This window comes from Aythya ferina, assembly GCF_964211825.1.
Source record: "Aythya ferina genome assembly, chromosome: 10".
Lineage (NCBI taxonomy): Eukaryota > Metazoa > Chordata > Aves > Anseriformes > Anatidae > Aythya > Aythya ferina.
The window spans coordinates 3186731-3208693 of NC_140306.1; the positions used below are offsets into that span (position 1 = coordinate 3186731).

At 39.6% G+C, this 21963-nt stretch overlaps 1 long non-coding RNA gene across 5 annotated transcripts in view; it reads right to left on the reverse strand.

The window, feature by feature from the left end:
* Positions 1 to 8465: 8465 nt before the first annotated feature.
* Positions 8466 to 21963, reverse strand: part of LOC311442309 — a 58726-nt gene continuing 45228 nt past the window's right edge. For 2 of the 5 annotated variants that reach the window (XR_014696557.1, XR_014696558.1), the window contains one exon: positions 9285 to 10840. This is a non-coding gene — a long non-coding RNA (uncharacterized lncRNA). Of the gene's footprint in view, positions 8631 to 9284; positions 10841 to 11103; positions 12306 to 21963 lie in introns of those variants that run through there. The other 3 variants (XR_014696556.1, XR_014696559.1, XR_014696560.1) reach the window with 3 other exon arrangements.

Sequence of the window (21963 nt, forward strand, 5' to 3'; positions counted from 1 at the left end):
AAATCACTGAAAACTTCAAAGCAATGGCTGGAGGTATGAACAGTTCATATAGCTTTGTGCTTCACTGAAAACTAACAAACAAACAACAAAGATACAACAAGAAATACTTGAATTCCTATGTGTTTTGACTCAAGATTTCTCATGAAAAAGTGTTCTTTGAACTTAAATTATTAAGCAAGCTACAAGATTCACCATAGCTGTGGATGTCCAGGCCATGATGAGCTGACAAAAGTTGTTTTAAACCACAGCTGATCTAGATGTGGTCACAGACCATTCTGCCAAGGCTCATTTTAAACACCTCTGTAACAGAGTCAGCTATCCCAGATAACCCCTGTGGGCATCTATTGTGGTTACTGACATATCAATTGTCAAATGTAGTTTAAAAAATTGAATTGAATTTCTAAATACAACGTGCTGTCTCTTCAAATTATGTTGTGATGTGTATTGGCTCATTACATATGGCATGAATATAATATTGATAACAGACAATGGTATAGATGAAATCAAATATTTTCCCTATGATATCAATTCATAGAAAGTATTTAGCCTTCAAGACATGCAGTTAATCTTTACCCTAAACATAAATTGAGGGAAACTTTGCATACATGTTTCCCAGAAAGCTCTACTTCTGTCCACCAAATAAAAGGTCATTAGGTGGAAATGTGAGAGGCCATAGATCTCCATCAGCTCTGTAGGCTGACAAAACTATGGGAAAGCATGCAAGCAGTGCTGCAAGTTGTGCACAGCGATGGAGAAATTTCTGTTGCAAGCTCAGCATGCAAATCACTGAAAGGTGAGAGGAAGTCAAACGTGGCTCAATCCATGATGAAGAGGCTAAGGAATGGCTATGGGTATTTACACTCATGAGGTTAGCTGCTTGGACTGCAACCCAAAGAATAAGATAAATTGCACCAATGCTCGTGTTTCTATCTCTTGTAAGAATGACAATGAATAATGAGGCTTACATTAGCGCCACACTTTTCACCTGTAGCATACAAGTGCTTTCACTTGCCTGCAGGAGTTACAGAACCCAAAAAGGCCAAAGACAAGCTGGAAAGCTGGAATTAGTAAAAAAAAAAAAAAAAAAAAAAAAAAAAAAAGAGAGAGAGAGAGAGAGAATAATAAAGGAATGTAGTTTTGACCGCTGGTGTAAATCAGAAGTAGTGCCAACAGGCAAGAGAGTGATACCTCAATGAAACAAGAGTGTGATCAAAATGAACAAATCACTTCTGAATCAGGAGAGAAATATAATACTGGCTTAATTAAAGCTTCTTGAGAAACATTTTTTGCTATCCAATTTGCACAAGATTTGTTTTGCTTGTAGAACAATTTATCATTATTTCTATGGCAGTAATGACTACAAGTTCAGTGCTATATTAGGCTGTGTGCACACTCCTAAGATAACATTCAAAAAGACAGAAATCAGACAGAATAGCACAAACAATGGCAATGTAGCAGGGGGTTGGCAATAAAGCCACATGCTTCATAGATTAATGTTCTTTCTGCAGTTTTTCTTAAACATAAAATTTTTTCATCTTTTCGTTCTGTGGCATTATGATGGTTATTTTGGACAATTTTCTCTAATGGAAAGGAGCTCAGGGGACTGCAGGGGAAGGGATCTTTTGAAGTGAAAAGAAAAAAAATGAAGAAGTTAAAAAAGAAGAGGATTGGGAAGGGGAAAAGGGCAAGGGAAGGATGAGCGAGTGCTGGTAGGGCCAACGCTGTGCCATCCCTTTGTATCCAATATGGGATGGGGTAGGGATAGTCCCAAGGTGCGATGGAGGTCAGGCCTGGGGCACCCCGGAGGCCTGGTCAGGACCAGCAGGAGATGGGGCCAGGCAGGTGACTAGGGGGCCCACTGGGAAGCCCTGTCAGTGAGGAGGGTCCTTGGGGGTGTTGGACCCTTTCAGCCTGGGGAAGAAGAGAAATCTTTGGGGACTCATGGAAGCAGCTGGCAAAGGGCTGCTGAGGTTTTGAATCCTGGATGTGCAATGATGACAGTTAGGTAGGGGATCTCTGTGTGTAGGTTCAAAGCTGAATAAAGACATGGATATTATTTCATATACATACTAACTAAACATACATATTCAAATTCTTAACATGAAAGCATTTCTAAGATGGCAGTGTTCATAAGAAAGCCCAGGGTGTGAACTTCTGTGACCACCTGTAGGCATTTACAGCATCACTGTGCTGAATGCCAAAGGTTTTGTCTACAGACACCTGGTTATACCCGGTGACTGTTGCATGTGGTACAAATTTAATGAACAGATGCCTTATATTTGTCCAATTAATTTCAAAATTGTATCCACCCTAAAGCTGCAGGAAGAAAGACCTGAAGACACAATGCAGTGCCAGGATAGCAGTGGTGATTTGGAGATAAGAGCTCCAACACCTGAAACAATTCAGCAACTCTCAGTGCTCTAAGGCTGAAAATAATCACTGCAAGTCTGATATTTCATCTGGGATAACATGCATCACCCAAGCTACTGCCTCTAATTCCTTTCTTGGCAAATCAGCCTGGTTTCGGACCTGCAGTCCTTTGTGTAGTCAGTCTGACGCTCACAGCCTGCAAGCCAAGGCAGCTTTCTCTCAGACTCAATTACTATCTTCAAGTATGAACTTGCACAAGGCAGGTGTTAGGTGGACGCATTCATGTGAACACACCAGGCAAACATGTCTGACTGCAGAAAGGTCAGGAGATGACTGGAGCCTCCTCAGGCTTTCTATCCCACCTTCTCTGCAGGCCGTTGCTGAAAGCAAGCCCCTTTCTGCCTCTCCCCAGGCACGCATGGTTTACTCGCTGCTCCCACTTCATTCAGCTGTGCATTCTGCCTAAAAGCGTTCAAAGGCTGCAAATCAGACAGCAGTATTTAAGCACAGAATCAAAACTACCACAAGCCAATTCACGCAGTCTCCGCAGGATGAAAGAGGAAAGACAAATTCACCGACACTGTTTTGCTAATGAACCTCACACCTTTGCGGCACAAGTGAGATTGCATGCAGTTCACTCTTCCTCCCAATTATATCTTCAGCTCTTTGCTAAAACTGCTAATCAACGTACCAGTTAATGCCAGCTCTGAGTATCATGCTGTGCATGAATATTTGTCCTCTCAGTACTGCCAGTAAAAAATAATAATAATAATAAAAAAAAAAATTGACCTACACGGGGCACTGCCAGCTCTTGTGGGTAAAAACCCAGCCTTTCCAGGTCAGACCACGAGGTAGCTCTGAACCTGGGAATGAAGGGGTATGTCCAGAAGAGAAATGTTGCTTTGTGGGTGACTTCCTCCTGTGCACCTCCAGTCCTGGGGCACAGAGGAAGAGTCAGGGCTTCTGGTGCCCTCTCCTGGTGCCACAACACCACAATCTCACCCGTGGCAGTGGAGCCACTGATGTGGTTTCTGGTTGTAGACTGTCATTAGATGCTGGCGCTTATTTAATGGTGTCTGTGATACTCTCCAAATTCAAGCCAGCAAAGCCTTGTGAGAGGTAGGATCTCAGCAAGCCCATAAACTGCGTGCCATGCGAAGGCTGTCCAGTCAAACGAATGATGCTGCAGCAAGACACAGGCGTACGATTTGGTTTTGAAAGTACCATCGTTCTTTTCTTGGGTCTGTGAAATAATCCCAGATTTTTTAAGGTAAAGCAAATGCTTCTCATCTGAAGCAGGTTTCTTCAAGGCTAGCTTTGTGCTAGCCTTGGTCTGTACTGCCTGAGGTAGGTAAATCCCAAATACTTTTCTATTTGTAAGTCTTGTGGAACAGATTTCTTAGGTAAGGAGTCTTGCAAATAGGAGACACAGGCTCACCGTCTGAGCTATTGCACTTGTGGGCATTTCTCAAATTAAAGGAATATGCGTCAGACCTTTAGTGCATATAGATGTTGTCAGATTCCTCTCTCCCTACCTACCACAGACACACACACTTTCCTCAGGTAACATTCTTTCCTGAGAAGATGCAATACTGATAGTGACCAGCTACGAACATTACTGTACCTACTAAATTCACAAGTAAATCATTAAGATACTGTGACACAAATAACAGAACAAAACCCTTTGTTGAATAGACAGCTTCTTACTACCTAATAGTATATCAGACGCTGGATTACAGTACAGAAAAGGTGGAATTTACTATCCTGCCATCTGTCCCTGCCTTACTGCCTCTGTCTGACAAGGAAATCAGTATTTTTTCACCAATGTTTGCTCCTGAAAATTAACCTCACTTCAGTTGACCTGAACTAAACTGAAGAATTGGTTGTCTTAAAAGTGCACTTCTTGGAGGAGAAAGCAGCTTGAGGACAATATTAACATGCAGGAGCAAGGCTGCACTAATTGGAGAAATCAGTGCTTCAGCTGCTGCTGGTTTGGAGAATTGGAAAGAATTAAAACACGTGAAGCTGACACTAAATAGTTATTGAGAAAAAGTATCAAAGTCAGGGAAAGCACAACTGTTTGCAAGATGAGGTGTTTTACTGATATGCAGTGTGTATAATTGTATATCTGCTTGTTTCAGTGACTGCTCAGAGTGCCCCGTGCCTTCCTACAGGATGTCTGTGTAGAAGAGCCGTCCTGCTGCCGGTCTCCAGCAGATGCCCAGGGTCACCCACCTGGTCAGACAGACACCTGGCAGGGAGTTCAGCCTCGTCCCCTCCCCATAGCTCATGCAGCCTCCTCATGCCTCCAGTGCACCAATTGTCCCCTCAGTTTCCATGTGGAAATCTCTTCAACATGAACACAAATGACATATTTACTGTTTTTCCCTATGTCAGGGCAGTACCTCGCTAGCCAGCACCGCAGCCTCACGGGGACCTGTCAGCAGAAACACAGACACAGCCTCCAGCTTAAAGAAGCACCAGCAAATCTATTTGAATGCTGAAAGGCATTGTCAAAAGAGAAATACAAGATGATGTGGGACATTATTCCATTCCACAGGGCTCTACAAGCCATATCAGACAGTATCTTCAACTGAAATATATCTAATTTCCTTTATTAATCAGACAAACCAAAACAGACACACAGACTGGTGCTTTCTCTATTTCAAGCAGACTCAATGTAAGCACTTTCTAGAAAATACCAATAAAATGAAAATATCCTCAGGGAAGCGTATACCATTTAATTACACAGCTTGTTCACATGGTTCATCATATGGGATTTTGTATCTCAGGTGCTGATGGGAGCAAAAACTGTACCTAACATTTCACAAAGAAAAAACTGTTTGAAAAATTTCTGAACTCTGATTTTATCAGTGGGCTACGTTTGGGAGAGTTAGTGAGGTAAAGGCAGAACTAGATCTGAGTATGTTGAAAGCTGCTGCATGAAAATATTCAGAGGATGAATGAATTGGGGAGGGGAGAGGTGTTGGTCTCAAGCATTCTTGCTTCCAGTCTTTCATTTACACAGAGGAAGAGTCTTCCAGATAGGGATTATTATAATGTCTGATTGCCTAATTGAAACAAGGTGCTGCAGCTAACTTAGGAGCAGCTTAATTTCAAACCCTTTTATCATCCCCAAATGTGAATCCACATTTAAACATGGAGGAAAAATTCATGGTATACGCAGGAACAAACAAAGCTATTGTCTGACATAAGGAGCTTATGTAAATGTGTGATGGCAGAGCTCTTCTTACAGTAAACCTTTTAAATATGTCCATAAATCATGAAGAACAACAATAACAGGAAAAAAAGATATATTCTTTTAAGGAAGTTTGCAATGGGATTTTACCTGTCTAGGGGTGATAGAGACAACACTGCTAAGGTAAACAAAAGCTAGCATCTTCCTAAGCAGTAAATTGCAAATAAATATAAATGTCTGCTACAAGGCTTTGTGTAAGAAGGTTTCCGTTATGAACTCACTGAAAATTTGCTAATTTTAAAACAAAGGCGTTTGTTTTCAGACCCTCTTTATAAGCCCATCATTTTATTTTTGCTTTTAAAGACAGAGCATATTAAATAAATTAATTAAATCAAAAAGTGCCTGTACTAGAGTGGCTTGAAAAGACCATGGATGTGATCCAGTGGACAAACTGGTGGATCAAAGCCCCTGGACATTGCTGTTCTACTCAGTTCAGTCACGGTCCTCCCATCTGAGTTCAGCAGACTACTTTGCCTCCTTTTCTCTCTCTTGCTATTCTTGCCTTTTCATTCTCCATTTAGACTGGAAGTACTTAGGAGAAGAAACTATCTCCTCCTACACATCTACAGAGTACTCCAGTGAACAGCGACCCAATCTCAGTTGTTCTTGGAAGACCAACAATTATAATTACATGAAGGCAGGATGCATGTGGATGCGACATTACTTTGTTCAGGCTAATCAGCTCAATTCCATCAGTGAAATCTCTCTCAATTACAGAAGAATCCATGTGTGCAACCCAGACAGCAGAAATCAATTCTAATTACTCCCCACTGCCTGCACAATTCCCTGTGCAAACAGAGAAGGGACACAAGGTGTTCCCAGCAGTGCACTGCTCACGTGGGTGGCAGTCACCTCAACCTCCTTCATGTGGGAATCTGAACTGTCCCATCAGAAAACACAAAAATCCTTATGTTTTCTACTGGGTGACAACTTCTAAAACCATTTCCTTGTCCTAACAAGAAACTAAATATTCCATTCTTGGTAAAGTGCCTTTATCCTGTCATAGACTCACAAAGCTGTCTTAAACCAAAATTTGGCTATGGATATGCATCAGGTTTACCTAACACCACTGGCCAAGTCAGTGCAGGAGAGGGCTGGGTCACTTCTGGTAAGAGGAGACAGTCAGAGAAGCATGCGCCAAAATTAGCCCACAACTGGCAGGACCAGCGTCCCTATCTGTTGGCTCCTTCTGCAGCCACCTTCAGACTGCCCTGAGAAGTGCTGGATGGTTTGATCCCAGCATCGTCAGGAAAATCATCAGAGACTGAACAGGTATAGACAAATTTACAGCTGTTCTACTTCTTGAGCATCCCTGACAATCAGCCTTCATGTCTATGTATACTATTACAAAATGAGGGAGTGACTGGGTTGCAGTTTCATTTAATCTTTATCTTTACATTAGACTCCTGCACATGCTCCTTCATGCACATGAATAAGTCTATTTGAGTTACAAAAGATATTGTGCACTGTCTACCTGAAACAACTCTAATGGGAGCCTGTGCTCATGACTGCAGTGTCATTTCATTCAGGTTGCTCACCTCAGCACATAAACCTGCTTTGATTTTTATCCACCAAGATCCTTGTGCCTGTATTTTGAAATGCCTGCTACAAAAGCACACAGCAGCCACACAGGAATAGGGAAGCTGCTCTCTCAGAAAATAATTTTTCTCTACAGTGTTTACAGAAAGCAGAAATGAATGAAATTATTTGGTACAGTTGAAAAGTCAGGAAAAGGCAGTGTAGTGAACCAAATCAGAGCAATGTGTGAAACCCTGCTGTAGCACAGTATCCTCCATTCATTTGATGAGAAGACAGAATGCTGGAAATGCACCTCCAGAGGTTATACCTGCACATCAGAGAATACAGAAAGAAATCTGAAGCAAAATTGGAGGAGACAATCAGTGAGATTTTATTTTAAACTTATGGCTGGAAGATCAAAAGGTCAACTTCAAGTTTCCTGCGCTTCTTTTACTAACACCGCACTGAATTAAGCAGCTCTTCTCCGGAGCTGGATGGGGAAAATTTATACATTCTTTGTTATAATTTGACCTTGCAGTGATCTGCAACAATAGGGATTATGGTGTTGTCAGAAGATTATACTGCACCTGTTTCCATGACATTTGTCCCTTGCAGAGAAAGTGTAAATACTGGTGACATCTACCCAGGGCAACGCTTTTTTGTTCCTTTAGAGACAGTTTGGAAGCAACGAAAGAGAACTAGGAAAGTAGGAAAAAGGTAATGAAAAAAATAAAAATAAAAGCAGCAATTGGAAAGCAGTCTACTTTTTCTCCACCTTTCACCTCTCCCAACAAAGCAAAATGAAAAAGATACACAGGAAAAAAAAAAATAAATAAATAAACAAAACCTACAAGTCAGTAAAGAAAAAAAATGTTGAAAATGTCCAGAGAGAGATGCAGGAACACCCAAGTCATACTGAAAACTGTATCTCTCTCTAAAATACTGGTCGTGCCTGGATTAGATATGTCTAACATAAAGGACTTATAAGTTTGAGCTAACTGACAATCTCTATGGGGAAAAAGAGGGAGATGAAAATAGCTTTTGTAGATGTTCTGACTCAAGTTAGACATTTCTTAGCAGGAGAAAAATATAATAGCTTTGGAAAGAAAATTAAATGAAGTTATAATGCATCCTTTACAGAAAGTGTGAAAGACTGGTATCAAAACAACTGCAACGAAAGGTTGATGCAAGCATGAAACCCCAGTTTCCAAGTAGTAAAATGCACTCCTTCTGTTCCATATTAGCATGCCATTAATGACAAATAGGATAAATGGGCCTAATGAAGTTATTACCTTTTACTATCTTTCATTACCTGTAATTTCATACAGACAAGCTCTTCCTGGCTCAGGGCCTTGTAATATTCCTTTGCCACAGCCCTTGGCTGTTGATGGGAAATGGGAAACAATCTTGGTCTGTCTCTGTATCACTGAGATACACTGTCTTGGCAGGGATCACATCTGTAACTCCCAGGAAAGGAGTTTTCCTATTAAAAAAACATGGTTTTATTTATTGAACTGCATGGTCTACCACAAACAAATCTCTAGCTTAAAGAAATATAGAGATGGAAACCTCTCTTTTAAATAATCTTGAATGCTTTAATCCCATTTTACTTTAGTAACAATATGAAAAGAAATAAATCAGAGTTTTGTAGCTACATGACACTAAAATTTCATTGATTTCAACTAGACTATAAAAGCAGGCTCACACTAGGAATGGACAATCCTACGAGCCTTGCATTGTTTATAGCACTTTACTGCTCCAACACTTTTGACAATTCATGTGCAAATGATTTTCTGAACAACTTACACTAGGTTCTGATCTTTTGATTATGGGGTAGGGTAGTGCATTTAATTCTCATCTCTCCCTAATGTTTTCTTTTTTTTGTTTTGTGTTTTTTTTTTTTTTCTGGTTATTATTTTATTTTAGGACCCATGACTATTCTTTTTCAGATATGTTCTGTATGTACATACGATAAATTTCCCAAAGATTTTTCAGAGGAGCATAGTGATATGGGTTTAACATATTAAAAATTAAAAAAAAAAAAAAAAGAAACAAGTTCCACTTTTAGACAGTTAGATAAGTTGAGGTATGACACCTGAAAGGAGATATTAAGATAAAGCAATGGATCTTGAAATCTGGACATCTCTTAAACTGCTATAGTACTTCTGATATCATTCTCTTTCCTGTGGCTTTTAAAAAATAAGTCAGTGTCCCAAATTCTGTTTTCTGTAAATACAGTTGGAGATTTAACACAAAAATATAATACTTTTTTTTTAATACTCATCATTTTTTCATCTTCATTCATTCTGATACACATATTTAAACAGTTTCCACTATTTCAGTTATTCTTGGTCAAGCAGAAATATTTATTATACTTGTTAAAGTTTATATTACCCTGTAGCAAAACAATTTATCGTTACTATACATGGGTGACTTTCCTGATTATTAAAATACCATTAAAGTGAAAACTGTTCAACTCACACCACGCTTCTTTCTAATTTTTTCCTGTTGTTGGACCTCAAGTGGAATATAACTACAAAATAATACATCTGGTTTTTAAATTGAGACATAAGAGTTTAACTGAAGTTGGACTACTTGAGCATCTGCTGCACTGTAGCAGGCTCAAGGGACTGAAACCATTCCCCAGGATTAAATCTTGACTATCAGCTCGTATCACAGACATAACAGGGAAGGTGAACATCACCCATCCTGAGCTGGATACAGCAAAAGGAAAAGATAAGAAGGCATCTTTCTCAGCTATCATTACTTCACTTGATATGACAGGTAATCACAGCCTGAAAATATTACTCCTAAATTCTTTTCAAATCAGAATGGAATCAGATTTGGGAAATGAGTGAACTTCTGCTTGTAGCCCAGAAGACCAGAGATGTTCTGTCCCAGTGGAACTGGCTGGTATTTCAGGCTGTGTAGTCTTGTGCTACAGAAAACCTTGCATAGAGAGTGTGCTCATTTGTTATGTGATTAGTACAACCTGCAGCTCTTACCATTAAGAGCTGGTTCCAGATACGTAATGGTTCAAAAAGCCCTGACCCCTCTTCAAGAGGACCATAGGAGTTTAGGGTGACATTCAGTTGCTCTGTCAGAATGGGTGGACCACCAGAAAACACTCTCCAGGGGCGGGAGAAGTTGGGGCTGCCCTGCTTCTGCAGCTCTGCTGTGAGCACCCTACAGCCACGGATGGTGTACAGGTAAAGAGCGATGTGCTGTACCTCATGTGCCTGGAGTTTTTTTCCACTGAACGTAGATGACAGCTTTGGAGAAAGTACAATCGTTTTTAACATTCCCATAGGATTTCATGTTACAAATGTACAAGGAGGAGAAGTAGGTAAATAATCTTTTTTTTTCTTTCTTTCTTTTCAAATCAAATAAAAGCATATTGTTGGGCTCACATATTCTCTTTGAGTGTAACAGGAATGACAAGAAGTTTTGTTGTTTAGAATACCTCCTTTATGTATCTTTTTACAGAGACGATGACTTGACTCTAGCTAGAGTTTTACACACCCAATTTCCAACCAGCAGTGATTATTTATAGCTGAATTGTCGACTTCTGCATGCAGGGAACCACGATGGAAATGCTGACAGCCTACAGCCCATAAAAGCTTCAACGGGTTCTGCGATGAGTTTTGTATTTCTTTTTTAAGCATAACGCTTCTTGAGCTCTTTGTGAGAATCCTGTAAAATTAACACACAACAAAATTCAAATGCTTGTAAGCAGATAAGCGCGTTGAGCTTATTATGTCTGTGCCTTTCATTCACTTGCAGTTACATTTTCTCTATCATTTGCTGTCTTTGTATTGATAACTCACATCATTTTAGAGCTGTCATGAAATGAGATTTTCAACAAAACATTTATTTTTCAATCTGAATTCACTGCATTTTAGGTAATATTTCCACATCTTTTTTTTTTCTGAAATTGAAACTCAGGTCAAGTTGTAGACTGCTCTTTGCTGGCAATAAACAATTATACCAGTCCGAGTACATGTTTTACTTCTTAATGAGCTGATTTTTTTCCTATTTCTTCCTCCCCATTATCTTAAAATGCAGAGGATGGTAATTTAGTTTGCTACACAGAAAATCCCCTCCAGTAAAAAACACATTCTTCTGAAGCTGTAGTGACCAATAACAAATAAAGTTCACTTCTTTGGGTGATGTCAAAACAATGCCTGATAGTAACAAAGCCAGCTGCTTTGATTTATATTGCCTTCCTCCAGCAATACAAGCCAGCATTCTGCTTGCCCTTTTCACTGCAGTTGCACATTAAGCTGAATGCTTTAGAGATTTTCTACAACAACTCCCAGATCTCTTTCCTAATCAGTATTCGACACATCTTTCCTTTTAGCAGATGCGCTATTTTTTCCCTTTGTTCCAAGATTCATTGTTCTCCATTAACTGCAGTTGCCATTTATTAGTCCAGATGCAGAAATTATCCAACGACCCCTTACGAGTCAATGTGTGTTCACCCACCCACACGTCTGTGCGCCAGCACGCAATAGGCCCTTGGATCATCACATATTTAAATATATGCACTGAAACTATAGACTGTTTACGTGAGATTTATGATGTTTCTGAAATGTACATAGGATAATGAAATGGGATTTTGAACTGTTAAAAGTAAACCTACTTCAAAGCTAAAAATGCATTCTTCTGGGCTTTGAGAGTAATAAAACAATACATAGAAGCAGATCCTCAGCTGGTGAAAAAGCTTGTTAGAATTAATGCTGTGTTGATTTACACCAGGTAAGAGTGTGATCAATTAAATCTGTGCTGTGAACTATATAATTTTTAATGAAAATTTTAAATCTAATAATTCTTGGCCACACTACTTGTTTGGGGGAGAAAAAAATGAAGAATAGAAACACTAAGAGAAACCATTCTTTAAGTTCAAATTGGTAGGAAATGGAGTGTGTAATACTTAAATATTCAAACTATTGATAATATAAACAGGTGGCAACCATATAATATAAAGTACATTAACTTGGAATTCTGTAGACACTTGGAAGATAGGAAAATAGGATTTCACATCGTATTAGTTCACCAGTCCATGAAGTCTTATATCCTTCTTTCAACATTGGCTAGTAGATAATTCTTCAGTGGAAGGTAATCCCGCCCCTCATGATGCATTCAGAAATATGAAATGCTGTAAGACAGAATTGGCAGAAAAATAAAGGACAAGACAGTAGCGAGAAAATTGGAAAAAGCCAACCATACGAGGTCATAGCTTTAATAAAGAGGAAAGAATCATTGTCTTAAAAACAGGCTCACTTGGGCATAGGACAGCTATAAGTATGCAGTGCTTTCTACCCCGAGGTTACTAACTCAGCTCATCCCCCCATCAACAACACTGCCTATAATTTATGATCACAGTGGCCTTTGTGAATAAAGATGTTTCCACTTCATAAAATCAACAGAATTATTAGCACCCTCTCTTCCCCACCACCTATCAGGGGCAGCAGGGATAGAAACTCGGTGAACCTCCCTTTGCGACAGTCCCTCCAAAAGAGCACTGAAACGTAGTCAGGAGATGGCTGGGAAGCCAATACCAATCCGGCTGAAATACTGGCTTAGCTACCACATAAATAAAACTGGATTTATATTCAGTTAAATGTTGTGCCATGTTCTGACAGATAATACTTGCAGTTGCCAGGGGTTGTGAATAAATAAAAAAAAAAATGAATCTGCAGTCATTTTCACACCAGAAACTGCTGTTTAAACAAAACTAAAAAAAAATACTTTCTGTCCCTAACATTGACATGTTTGTAATATCTACACTTTTCTGTCCTGAGCAGGACAGAGGTTTCTCAGAGGACCCAGAGCCCCTTTGCAAGCATCTTTCCAGGCCACATCGGGTTGCTGCAAGAAGAGCAGCTCCTGCTTCGACAGCCTAAGTGCCCTCCTCAGAGGACCAACTGTGGGGGTCAGCAAGCTACAGAGAGGCAATATGGGGACCCAAACACCACAAGGAATTGGCAGAAGCCTCCACAAAACCCTTCAATCCCTTTCCATCAGAGCCAGAAGAAAATAAAGAGAAGGGAAAGGAAGGAGGCTGAGCTGGGGCTGCTGACGCTGACAGGAGGCCGCCTGCTTTATAATGAACATTGAACCAGGCCCTCAAAGAGGTTTATTCAGCATTTTTCTCCCTGACTGTTCTCTTGGAATTAATTATATCTCAACTCTTTTGCAATTGCTAGAAGGTAAGAGACATAGCACTGACAATTGTGCTAAGCTTAAAACACATAAGGGCGTGGGGCTGTAAGCATGTGTCTCTAGAGACAAACAAACGATGCTGGAGGGTAGCAGAGAGCATGGCAAGTGGTACTGATGGTGGGAGAAGGCCCTATATCACACATGAAAGGAGTCACCACTGCACTTTCTGCACTTTCAAAAGGTCTGCAGCAACCTGCTTGCTATATCTATTGCAGCCCAGGAAAGATTAAAGTATTTATCCATATTTTTTTCTGTTACAAAGACTCAAAGTTGCCTTTTACTGCCATGGGACCATATGTGAATAGAACACATTGCAGCACTGATCTCATTAATCTCCAGAGAGCTGCTATAAGGCACATGATCAGAAACATTCAGATAATGCCAATTATTCTCATGAGCCTGGGACCATATTAACCTGAAAAGAGAGGTTATGGTTGGGGATGTGTTAGATTATCCTGAGCAACTGAATATAAACAGCTTACTACACTCCTGTCTTCATCAGTATTTGATATGAGCTGGCATTGAGCAACAGCTTTGGTGGAACACAGCCCTACACATAGTTTTGGTTTTCTCTCCCCTTCCAGAGGGGATGGAACACATGCAAGTTAGGGCAAGCATCTCAATAATGAAGAGAAAATTTTATCTTTGTATGTAAATTAACATGAAACAATTTTCCAGCTAGATCTAGGGACAGATCCTTGTTAAACAGCATAGCCAGTTCTTTCTTTTGTTCCCAAATGATTATTTTACAACACACAAAAATAAAATGTCAATTTACAGTGCAGTGGCTACAGAACTGTAAAGCATTCTAAAAGCTAAAATCGGGCAGAAGCTAATGATGCAGCAGATTTACTAAGCCAGATCTAGGCATATGATACAAAAATATACTGTCCAATAGTTTGTTGTTGTTTTCTCTTAATATATTTTGGATACAACAGCACACACAGCAGTATCATTTAATATATTAAATGATCCATCTTGTCATGTTATGGCTTCATCTGATATGATCCATTGCTTTACAGCACACTACTATGAATATAGAAAAAAGAGAAAAAAAAAAAAAAGCTTGTAATAAATTACCACAGCATCTGTTTACTTTGCAGTATCTATTTACTTTCACATTTAGCCCATGCCAGCATGAGTCTGACTACAAAAAAAAACATGTCCCTTTTTGAATCTTTGTGAGCACTTTATCAGCATGGACCACAACATGTTGTGTTCTCTCTCCTAGACAAGAAACATTCCATATGCGACCAGTAGACCTGACATCTTGCTAATAGACATTAGCATTGGAAGAATCTTGGTCCATCTTTGAAGGTGACGAGTGTGTCAAATCCCACAGCTACCAGGAAGGGAACAAAATCACCGGGAGAGGCAGTCCTTGTTCCTTTCATGGAAAGATTCTTTCATGATATTTGCTCCACTCTTGAAGTATCTACCTGATAAAGAGATTAAGCCTAAATCCCACATGTGGTCCTTGTGCCATTCCTACAGCAGAGAGCAGCTGGATATCCCTAGAAGAGCATTGCTTCTTCACACAACCTAAAACTGTGTAGCAAAGGGATTGACCCTGGCATTCACAGCTGGGGATGTATAATTTAAAGGAAATCTGGAGATACTCTAAAAACTACAGATCCCACAGAAGTGTTATAATAGGGCAGACAACAGAAACCTCCTATATCAACAGGCTGTTCTCCAATTCAGGTGTGGATATAAACATAGTTCCAGACCAAGACTAAAATCTCTTCCATTTCTTATACCAGAATTCTTAAACAGTTTTTCCTCCTCCCATTGTAAATGACATCTTTTGATATGTTATCACATTTTCTCATACAAATTCCATTGAAACAGTAGGACAGCATAACAAAACACCAATCTATTCCTGCTACATTCAGCAACTAAAATTAAAGAGTTTTTTCTCCTACTTGATCATAATTGTAATATTTCAGATTCTTTCTACAAAGAGCAGAATTTAATGGCTGTTATGGATTTTTCACCCCCTTAGAGAATTTCTGCAAAATTCAATTATTTTTGGAGACTGCTTGAGTTTATATCTCACAGTGATGATGAATTACCTATTGTACTGGCTGACTTAAAAACAATACACAAAAATCAATTTTTTGACAAAAGGAAAGACACAGAGAATTCAGGACTGGCACACACTGTCTTTGTCCTGATTTTAAAATGAGCTAATTTCAATCTCTTTGCCATTTAAAACCACTTTCTGTAACAGCATCTGATTACATTTCAGCTGTTTAGGTTTCCTATAGAGATTGACTTTGCCAACAAGACGATTTGCCATCAAGAAATTGTAATTAACTTAATGAACTCTGTCTTTTAAACAGTTGGAGATTTTAGAGCTAAGAGTAATGATTATCACAAGTATCAAAGAATTTTGTTTTAAACATACATATTCAGTGCCAGATATAAGCAATTTGCATGCTAACATTTTCATGCTCAGATCTGACAGTGGTATTTAGGATTGTTGACTGTCTAAAGTAAGAATAATTTTATGCATCAAATAATAGCAGTAGTAACGACAATAAATAACACTGAAAATGGAATTTAAGTAATGTCGCTTATAACCATGTGTTTTACAGCTCAAATGTGCTAATAAAAGAAAAACATGGCACCAGACTAGAGCTAGTGCTCTTCTGTGAAGCCCTGAGACAGAGTTTGAAACCGACTTTTCATTCTATCCGTGAATCTAAGAACAGATTAGATCACATACTTTAGGCTTGAGTAGCATATAAATTGTCAGGAAAAAATATAGGTAGCCTGAAGCTACCAATAAAAATTGCAGTACTGCCAAATGCTCAGACTTTGTGAACCAGCTGATCTTTTTCCCCCTCTAGAAGGATTTTCATATTAATCTCATACTAAACAAATCAAAAAGTATTGCACTAGTAAAACCTGACTTGGTGTACTGCTGTGATTTTACACGGCAAAAACTCAACCTGTTCTCATCCCTAGACAACCAGATGTTATGTTTTTGTGTGTCAGAAGAACAAGTCTAGTCACTGAGCAGACAGAAAAAAAAAAAGGAACCAAAAAGGCATCTTTTTCAGGCCAAACTGTAATATGGCCAAGCTGCCGTGCCTTGTACCTTCTGGCCATGTGGTCAACACAAACACCAGAGCGCTTTGCACTCCCAACTTTGTGGGAACAGAAACACCAGCACACTTACCACTGTGGAGTTAGACTTCAGATGAGCCTGAAATGATTATGTGATGTAAAACAATAAGTTTCCAGAGAATGGGCTTGAATGGGAGTGACACCAAACAGCAACCAAGGAAATACTACTCTAAGACCAGCATGTAGCGTGCCTTCCCTCTGAGCAAGGCTGATAGTTGTCTATACTAGAGGTCCAGATATTTGTCTCGACTTTATTGAAGTCGAGAAGAACATGAAGAACATCGGCTCCGAATGTAATTTCCTGAACAGTGGAACCAGTGCTAAGGAATGGCATAAATATTTATCATCTACTTTCTTGAGAAAGTGGCCACTGTACCTTTTTGCCATTGGTGGGCGAGCTCAGCCCTATCAGCTGGATGCGTAATTCCTCCTGCCTCAGCAGCGCAGCACAGGACATCATCCAGATAGATGGATGCCATAGAGCTTAGGGATATGGTTTAGTGGAGGGCTGTTAGCGTTAGGTTGGAGGTTGGACTCGATGACCTTGAGGTCTCTTCCAACCTAGAAAATTCTGTGATTCTGTGATTCTGTGATCCCAGCAGTGCAGCTATACTGAGTCTCTCCAAGGTACATGTATTTGGACAGTCATTGCCTGCCTGGGGTTCACCTTTCCTCTGAGAAAAATAGGTATTGAGTGAGAAGGAATGATAAGTCTCAAAGTAAGGCATGCATAGCTTGCATTGAAATCACAGTGGCTGCTTGCTGATTTTAATGGGTTACCTCATCTCAGGCACGTTGGAAAGACAGTTCTCAAAAGGCAATCAACATTTCCTGAGAAAGATCAGTCTCCCTCCAATGGCTTCATGCTGAGCATCTCTCAGGACAGAGCTGCCTTGCACGGATTAGGCAAAGAGACTTGTCAAAAAAATGTGTTTATTTTCCACCCAAGCAAGGCAGCATTTATCCCATCTCAGGTTTTTGTTATTGCTAATATACAGATATTCACATTCTAAGAAACACGTTCCTGTTTTTAATGTCACTCCACAGACCTCATGTCATAACACATGCACAATTATAAGGTCACTGAAAAGCAAAAAAATTTACATCTTATGCATGGATGTAACTTCGTATGAACAAAGCCTTCCCCAGTGCCTCCCACATTGGTGAGTTTCTAGAGGGAAGCAGTAAGAAATTCCTCAACTCAAAGGTAAAACCAAAAGTTTTCTTACTGCCTAAACTACTGCAGAAAGCACACCATAAATTGTAGATTAAATCTGACTTCTCCTGGGTTTCCGTGGCACACAGAATTAAAACCTGTGTAAAACCCTATAACATCACGGAAAAAAAGAGATAGAAGCTACAAAACAGCAAATATTCTCAAAAAAAAGACACCTGTGCATAAAAGTACACCTCACATCTAAAATAACTGAAACCCAGAGACTTGCCCTGGACTTAAGCAACAAGTTTTTTTGTTTGTTTGTTTGTTTGTTTTTTGTTTTGTTTTGTTTTTGTGATCTTCTTCCAGAAAAAAAATAAAACACTGAATGAATTCATCATTTGTGAGACAAAGTAAAATATTCCCTGCCCTGTTTTAAAATGCACATACAAGCATCCACACACAGACATACAATTTGGGGGAATGAAGACAAATCCTGACACGGCAAAGTGCAACCAGCTGACGATATTTTCTGACATGTACCTCGAGGGCAGAAATCAGCCCCAGTGGCTGGGCAGGCTTCCCCTGCCATCATTCACCTCTGCTGATAAGCAGTCCTGCCAGCGGCACTACGGGGCTGCTCCTGGAGCTGCTCCTGCAGCTTATCTCAGCTGCCTTCATTTCTGTGAAATCCTGGCTGCAAATGTAACAGCTCACTTACTTTCTGGAAGGTTTTATTTTATTTATTTATTTATTTTAATCAGAATACCTATGACAGCCACTGTTCAGCAAATGTGCTTTTTTGCCTTTTCCTAATAAACAATTACTGAGAAAATGATCAGAACAAATGTAATTTATGTGGACAAGCAAATGCGTTGCGATGTAGCTACGTTATGAGACAGGCTCAGCACCTCCATGTACTGAAAGAGGAAAGATCAAGAGTTATTATGCTCAAGAGGATGAGGACAAGGTTGTCACCATTCAGCACCATTCCCCTACATTGCCAGGGGCAGGCACATTTCCATACGGCTGGTAACATTAATTAAGATTGCCTTTTAGGGAATTCCTGAAGGGATCCACACTATCCCCCAAGTTAAACACTGCATAAGCAGAAACATGCAAACAGTGCAGTTTTAAAATTTGTGAGGCAGAACACCATCCCACCTACATCAAAATAAATAAATAAGAGATGAAAGGAGAATAAACAAAGCCACCGAGAGAAGAAATATGAAAATCACATTCTTTTAGTAATATCTTTACTGTTGTTCCAGCATCTACCTACCTACCTGTTTCAGACAAATGATTGTTTTTGTTTTTGTTTTTTTTCTATCAAGGAAAACAAAGAGGAATTCTGAAAATAAAAGTAAAGCAGGCATCAGTGAGGGCTGCAACTGCCCTACAAACGATATCCACTCAGGACAGTCAATGGCCATATTTCAGCCCGCAGCCCTCTGCATTTCTTCCTTTTTTCCTTTTCTCAGAGGTTATGATACTTCCTCACTTTTTGGTTTCTCCCCATTCTCATTAAATGATACTAAACCTTATTTTTTGATAAAAATCTCAGCCTGAGTCTACTGCAAAGGGACTGCTCTCCTGACTTGGCCTCTTCTGCTTCCATAATAAAATGGGGAGAGAAAAAAAAAAAAAAAAAAAAAAAGCAAAAGCAGAACTGGTAAAATCAAATGCCTTATTAGGAGAGTTTCTCTAGTCTTCCAAAACCTTCACAAGTTTTATTAAAACAAGTTTTACAGACTGGTCCTGGGAAGCTGACACAGCTGGTGGGGTGGAGGAGTGGTGGCACAAGGGAACCCCAAGGCTTGCACTTGCAGCCCTTGCCAGAGGAAAGGAGGGAGGTGAGCATCGCTGTGCTCCAGCAACATCTCAGCAATGCATGGGCCCCTTGAGGGCTGTTAGAGGTTCATAAAAATCAGATTAGGTCAGCTACAGCTAGGGAAGCTTGATCTATTGGGCTGCTGTTGAGCAGTGTCAAAGCCACCAACACTCACCTTTGCCCTTTCTCCTGTGGTGACAGTGCTCAAATACAAATACTTGATCTCCTTCTAACCTGGTTTTGGAGACTTTCAGCTCCTGTAAATCTTCAGCACAGACACCTGCATAACCTCAGGGCTACTGCATGTGTGCTAGGAAAAAAAGCATGGTCTGACCTTAAACAGTGCTGTAGTCTCCTGGGCTTACTTCCAGTGCCTCTGTATGTGTTCCCAATTTTGGGCAAGCTTGAATTTTCCACTGGCTTTGAACACACAAATAAACCAGCTCACCAGCTTCAGAAGCACCCGTAGACTCATAAGCAGTTAGCTGCAGGTGTCATTTTACACAAATGTTTCTCACTGTGATCAACTGGAAATGCAATGTGTTCCTCATTGAAATCATGCTTAATTGCAGCTAATTCCGGTGCTATCAGAGGAAACGTTTGCACATTTCCTTATCGCGGACCCACTGGCAGATACTGACACTGGTTTCCCATTTATTTCATACTCAGTTCAAAGCTGCCTTCCTTGAAATTCTCCACAGACTGTTTCCAGTCATCTTCACAGATCTTGTGCCCATGCTAGTTTCCATTGAAGTCACTAGGCAAATTTCCATTGATTTTAATTGGACAGGCTGTTTAACCTTTTTTTCCTCTGGTAATGAAACATGCTAACAAACAATTCAAAACCACATAGCTTGGGTCTCTTATTTTATGGCAATACTGAACGTCAGCTCATGTCCATCCTATGTTTCACAGAGATTTACAAATAACCACACTTTTATGCATTTTTCTCTTGATATGTACACTGTTTGTGAAACTGAATTTTGTTCTGAGATTTGTTTGAATAGGACTTTTGAAAACAAACAAACAAAAAATACTCTGCATTATATATTATACCGAGATATAACGTATCATATCTTGATTAGTTTGTCTAGTAGTCCCTTCCCTGACCCCAGACATAATAATATAATTCTCACATAATTATGAAAGTGGTAGAACATACCACAAGTGTTCAGACTGTGAAAGTTTATTCTTATATTTTGTCTTAATGCTGTCCAAAGTACCAGACTATCTGAACCCCCAGACTTGCTTCCATGCAATGGAGAATTATAGGAGGGTGAAAAGAGGACATCTACATGGTCCTCATCCCTCTCAAGCTAATTGGAAATAAAAGAAGAGAACATGAAGATGGCTGGAGAAGTCCTGTCAGGTGGCAGTGGTTAAGGAGACTTGCCAAGTCCCACAATGAATTGTGCCTCAACGCCAGGCATCTCCCAGGGCTGGCACTCCCTTCCTGCCTTCCCTTCCCTCTTGGGAAGGAGGATTCCTTATCTTTGTCAAGTTCTATGAATATTTTGCTTGCAGTGTTAACAAAGGTCTGATTTCACTCAAGGGCTGTGACTGAGCCTATTCAGGGTGGTTATTATGACTGCAGTAGCATACGCCAAGAGTAAGATGCCTTCCATGGTAATGAAAAGAAAACCACAACAAAAGAAGTCCAGAAAGTTCAAGTCTACCTCAGATTCACTGGTTTCTGTGCTATTCTTTCATGCTATTCATTTACTCACAATGAACTGCTGCAGAATTTAAACACATTTGCTCTGTTTTTTCCTCTATACAAAACAAGGTTGATTCAATGAAGAAAAAAAAAAAAAAAAAAAAAAAAAAAGCCAGGCTGTCTCTTTGAGATTCAAGTATCTTGATACAGATACTACCCCACAGATAAGTGAAGTTCATTAATTACCTGGATTGCTCACAAAATTAAGTCCTATCAGCATCAAGTTCCAAAATCTTTGTCTCTGAAAGAGCAGTACTTAATAGGCAGTACTGCATATTTAATATTCCTCTCCATCCAACAGAATGTTTATTGCATAGGTCTGTCATGATATGACTGGGAAGCATTAGATTAAAAAGCTAACCATCTGTAAACTGAGCCATGTTTTTAATGGGGAAAAAAAAAAAAAAAAAAAAAAAAAAAGCTAGCAATTGTGTGGTGAAGTGCACCAAAATGTTAACTGCTTACAGTCACATGCTTCTGGGCTGGTGGATAGGGTGATGCAGATAGGGTCTAATAAAATATTTTTACTGATAGCAGAAGTGTCATTGATAGAACTGGAAATTAAATTCCAATGGTAAAATACCGAGAATAAGTGATGGTAACCAAACCTGAAAGAATGACATTTCTCTTTCTGGTTTAAGTCCAGGTGATGTGAATGAGCATGTTAAAACAAAGCTGAACAAACAAAAATTATCATCACATGCCTCATAAAATGTGGAGCTCATGGCTCATAGAGGCTTCCTTAATACATA